This window comes from Geotrypetes seraphini, chromosome 16 (assembly GCF_902459505.1).
Source record: "Geotrypetes seraphini chromosome 16, aGeoSer1.1, whole genome shotgun sequence".
In the NCBI taxonomy this organism is placed as follows: Eukaryota; Metazoa; Chordata; class Amphibia; order Gymnophiona; family Dermophiidae; genus Geotrypetes; species Geotrypetes seraphini.
In genome coordinates, this window is record NC_047099.1 from 41,666,148 (window position 1) to 41,672,188 (window position 6,041).

Sequence of the window (6,041 nt, forward strand, 5' to 3'; positions counted from 1 at the left end):
AGATATTAGGCTTCAAAACATAAAACCATCTGTTTATTTAAAATATTTTGTCTATTAGACTCCAAGCACCTGCCGGCTCCTTCCCGTACCCCAGATTGAGGGGGATGGGGAACGAGAGGAGGCTGGAGAAATGATCGGGGAGAAAGGGTCCATGGAAAGCCCCCCTCTCCTTGCCAGACCAAGACCTTCATGTAGCAATAGCACCATCTGCTGAAGGAGACAGTAACCAGCCTAAGAGCAAGATGCTGAAAAAAAAACGCGTTAAAAAGCGACGGTCTGCTAACGCAGCCGTTTTGATAGCAGATTTTAAAAAAGGAGACATTCTCCAAAAATCACACATGCAAATGATGTCGGCGAACAACAGACATAAGAACATATAAGAACATAAGCGTTGCCTCTGCCGGGTCAGACCAGGGGTCCATCGTGCCCAGCAGTCCGCTCCCGCGGCGGCCCCCCCAGGTCCATGACCTGAAAGTGTTCCCTACCTAACCTAAAATATCCATACCCTATTCACTCAATGTCCTGTACGGTAAACCTCTATCTGTACCCTGTTATCCCCTTCGCTTCCAGGAAGTCATCCAGTCCCTTTTTGAACCCCAGAATTGTACTCTGTCCTATCACCTCTCCAGGAAGCGCGTTCCAGGTGTCCACCACCCTCTGAGTGAAGAAGAACCTCCTTGCATTTGTTATGAATCTGTCTCCTCTCAGTTTTTCTGAATGACCTCTTGTTTTAGTTGTCCCTGCTAGTCTAAAGAATCTGTCCCTCTCCACCTTCTCTATGCCTTTCATGATTTTATAAGTTTCTATCATGTCCCCTCTCAGTCTCCGCTTCTCCAGGGATCTGCTAAATTTACATGCGTCGAACCGCTGGTGTTAGTGACTGGCACATGCGCAGAATATACAAGGACAGAGGCGTGAATCTGCGCTTATCCTGGGAAAACAACGCAACGCAATCAGCGGGACAAATGCCGGCATGCTTTGTGAGGTTTCCCTGCCGTAAAGCCTCAGTGGTGCCATATAAGCATCAAAGGCACGCCAGAGCCACTGGACGAACGGACGGGAGAGAAGGGGACAAAGCAACATTGGTTTTTATCAATCTCCAAAAATCTTGTCATTTGTTTGTAATGTAAAATTTAATCATGACCCACAGCCAGAAACACACAAGACAAGGGTATCCTGCACGCGCTCAAGAAGCACGCAGAAGCATGCCTGTTTCTCCATAAAACTCAAAAGAAGCGTGATTTTACTATCTTCCCCTAATTAAAAACACAAGTGCTGGCACTGTAACGGCGCCCCTGGACCAGTCGCTGCTTTTTGTCGCCAAAAGCTGACGACGCCCTTCGAAAATGCCTGGTCAATTTTTAAGAATCCATTTCAATGTTAAAGAGCCCATTTGCATGCCATTGTCGGAGACCGCTAGAAACCTCGCTAAAGACGGGGATCATCCGCCGCTAAAATGCGGGCAGCCTAAATTGCCTTAAAACAGTCTAGCGACGGCGTTAAACTTTTGAGAATCTTGCCCTAAGTACTACTCTCCTTTCTCCACCCTGCTTCAAATCTCAGCAGTCTGCCAGCCTAGCCCACTACTAAACTAAACTAAAGCTTAACTTTGTCATCATTCTGAGAAGGCTCGACTCGGTTTACTCTCACTTTCTACAGTATATAGACAGCTTATTATTGTAACAGATCTTATCCAAGCTGCTCTGGAAAGTGTTTGCATAAAGATAACAGAATATATGCAACCTTAAGGTCCACAATAAGGTACTAGTTGTCAACCAGGCCCTAGGGAGCAGCAGTTGAAGCAGGCTGGTTCTCGGGCTCTACCTCATAACTATGCATGTACTGGAATTTAAGAATCACCAGTGCATGCATAAACTGGAAACCAGACCAGCACATGTGATCCTAGGAATCAGAGCTCTAGAACCCGCCCCAGCGCAGTCTCAGGTTCTAGAACAGCAGATCCCCCCCCCAACAAGATGATAAAGGGGATGGAACTCCTCTCGTATGAGGAAAGACTAAAAAGGTTAGGGCTCTTCAGCTTGGAAAAGAGACGGCTGAGGGGGAGATATGATTAAAGTCTACAAAATCCTGAGTGGAGTAGAACGGGTACAAGTGGATCGATTTTTCACTCCGTCAAAAATGACAAAGACGAGGGGACACTCAATGAAGTTACAAAGTAATACTTCTAAAACCAATAAAAGGAAATATTTTTAAGCTCTGGAACGCGTTGCCAAAGGATGTGGTAAGAGCAGTTAATGTAGCTGGTTTTAAAAAAGGTTTGGACAAATTCCTGGAGGAAAAATCCATAGTCTGCTGTTGAGAAAGACGAGGGATGGTAGCATGGAATGCTACTACTATTTGGATTTTTGCCAGGTATTTGTGACTTAGATTAGCCCCTGTGAAGACGGGATACTGGGCTAGATGGACCATTGGCCTGACCCAGTAAGGCTATTATATTTATATGTTCTTATCTGCTGTCGCGCCAGCATTGGCTCTTCCTCTGATGTCACTTCCTGGACCCACACCTAGGAAGTGACATCAGAGGAAGAGCTAACACTGCCACGACAGCAACTTGTAGGTTGCTGCTCATGCCAGAAATGTTACAGAGGTATGGGGAAGAGAAGCAGCACGCACACGGCAGGAGGGGGCAGGGAAGGAGCATGTGAAGGTGGGGGTGGAGAAGAGGGTGGGGGAGGAGCCCCAGGAATTTCTCACCCTCGCTATGCCACTGCATACATAATCAGACCTGAGGGATTTGTTGCCAAATGATATTTTGTACCTGGGGCAATGAGCTGCTGTGGGAATCAAACTCACAACCTCAGGGTGCAGAGGTAACTGCTTTAACCACTAGACCACGCCTCCACTCCAAGCACTAGCCCTGATGGATTCAAGTTTAGACTGGTAGGCTGAAGGAATTACAAGGTTCCTGAAGGGAACAGAGAGCTCAAGAAGGGGCGTAAAATGTAATCTGGGAAGAGACATGTAAGACTTTATGAGACATTGATTTATAAGGAGGCCATTGCTTTGTCAGCTGATGAATCACATAGCTTGACCGCACCTTCAAGAGGATATAAACAGTTCAGGGGAAGGCTACGAAAGTGGTTGGTCGGTGGCACAGTGGTTAGAGTTACAGCCTCAGCACCCTGAGGTTGTGGGTTCAAACCCCATGCTGCTCCTTGTGACCCTGGGCAAATCACTCAATCCTCAATTGCCCCCAGTACATTAGATTGTGAGTCTACCAGGACAGACAGGGAAGTAGCTGATTGTAAACTAGGCAGAATATAAATACATCATTTCAAACAAACATTCTGCAGCCTTGACACCTGTCCACGTTACCTGATTAACCATAGGAAAAATAACCCAATTGCTCAACTATCACCTAATAAAAACAGCTTTTCCCCCAAATCAGGAGGAGAAATTGTCCTAGTGCCCATTCCCAAGAACTCAAAACTCAGCCCTTCCGATGTCCAATTATCAGCCAGTAGCTTCCATCCCCCTATTTATCAAAAATGATGAAAGGGTTTGTCACAGAACAAGTCAAAGGCTATTTACAACACTTGACACGCAAAATCATCCATCTTTCAGAACCGCGATACCTAACCAACCATAAACCAACTCGCACTCTACGCTCAAGCTTAGAATACCTACTGGAAATACCCTCCTTCAGAGGCATCAAATACGAAAGCGTCAGGAAAAGAATGTTCTTGGTGAGGGCCCCAATGCGGTGGACCCCCTTCCGAAGGGATCAAAACTAGAAAAGGACACCAAAAAGTTCAAGAAAGGAATGAAGACAATGCTCTTCACAGCAAATAAAGAAACAATTAGGGGGAATAGCAACATGAAGGAAAGACTACCCCCCCCCAACTTGGAACATGAAAGGGTGAACTCACAAATAATACAAAGAATGATGAATACATGATATACAGAAACTATAATAATAGGATATGTACATAGATGGTATAAATAGGTAAGATAACTCTTCTGCAAGATGAAATATGGGACTTGATTTATAGTTTTTTGATGCGAGGCACTGGTGGCCTCGTAATTTTAGGAGGTTTTACATTATCACGGTTATGTTTTATTGATGTTCAATTTGTGATTCTGTTTGTGTACGTACTCTATTGTGACCTGCCTTGGGAAGGCAGGGTTTAAATAAATAAATACACTGCGTGCCGTACATGAAGAAGGACACGGTACTACTCGAAAGGGTCCAGAGAAGAGCAATTAAAATGGTTAAGGGGCTGGAGGAGTTGCCATACAGCGAGAGATTAGAGAAACTGGGCCTCTTCTCCCTTGAAAAGAGACTGAGAGGGGACATGATAGAAACATTCAAGATACTGAAGGGAATAGACTTAGTAGATTAAGACAGGTTGTTCACCCTCTCCAAGGTAGGGAGAACGAGAGGGCACTCTCTAAAGTTGAAAGGGGATAGATTCTGTACAAACGTAAGGAAGTTCTTCTTCACCCAGAGAGTTGTGGAAAACTGGAACGCTCTTCCGGAGGCTGTCGTAGGGGAAAACACCCTCCAGGGACTCAAGACAAAGTTAGAAAAGTTCCTGCTAAACCAGGACATATGCTGGTGGGGCTGGTCTCAGTTAGGTCACTGGTCTTTGACCTAAGGGCCACTGCGTGAACGGACTGCTGGGCAAGATGGACCACTGGTCTGACCCAGCAGCGGCAGTTCTTATGTTCTTTTGTTCAAATACAAATAACATAACCCCTGTTCTTCTTCACCCCCAGCTCCTTCTTAGGATATTAAGCACCCAAGGTGAATCTTCAGTTAAGTGGCTGTTCCTCCTCCCTCCTTCCATTAACCTTCTGGTCTTTGGTCCCTCCCAACAATCAGGATCCCTCTAACACTAGCCCTTCCACAATAATCTGGGTAAATTAACTATTTGAAAACTGCCCACCCTCCCTGCTAGTAAAAGTGCCTCAGGTTTGCTGGAGTTTGTGTGGTTATCTGGACCTATTTTACTTTGAACCCTCAAGGAGCTTCTGTCCTAGTCTTGTCTAATGGTGGAGTCAGCCCTGCTCCTTCACTGAGGGCATCCTCAGTTCAGAAAGAAGAGGTGAGTGGTGAAAGGCTACAGAAGAGAATTGGCACAGCCTCCACCACCTAGCCTCAGCTCTGGGGAGGGGAAAGTGGGACACTTTACCAAGATATAAAGGATCTGGGAGAAGAGTGATCCTTGGGGTCTGTTTGTCAGCGCTCTTTCATCCACCCCCATTTAAAAACCAGTTGTTCTGCCACCTCGAGGCCAACCGCAGTTGGGAGAAGGAATCAGGGATCTTAACTTAGCTCCAAAAGGGTCCCTGAGCTTTCCTATCTTGCTAAACATATTAAATGCAGGACAAGCTCTGTCAGGCCTGTGTATCTACCTATTCCTGAAAAGTCAACGGCGAAAGCTAGAAGGATGCTTGGGTGCATAGGAAAAAGGAGGCCTGTAAAAGACCTTACTTAGAATATTGTGTACAATTCTGGAGACCCCACTTCAAAAAGATTGAGGGATTTTCTCTCATTGCCAGATTTTACTATAATAAAATTCAGACACCCCCCCCAGACCCGCCCCTAGGATTGGTAGCATGGAATATTGCTACTCCTTGGGTTTTGGCCAGGCACTAGTGACCTGGATTGGCCACCGTGACTTGATGGACCATTGGTCTGACCCAGTAAGGCTATTCTTATGTTCATCCCCGCCCTGTTATGCTCCATGCGCGGATGCCTTCCTGCCTGACAGTGATTTGTTCCAAGCTTTTCAAAACCCGGACAAAGTGCCTGTAACCCTAAAGCTCTATGACCTCACAATGCAAGTGTTAAGAGCCTAAGCCTATAGGAAGAGGAGATGCAAATGTTAAAGGCCTTAGCCAATAGGGAGAATAGGAGATAGTGGATGGGCCATTTGGCCTTTAGCTGCCATCATGTTTCTATAACCCTAAAGCTCTATGACCTCACAATGCAGGTATAAAGAGCCTTAGCCTATAGGAAGAGGAGATGCAAATGTTAGAGCCTTAGCCAATAGGGAGAGGAGGAGATAGTGGAT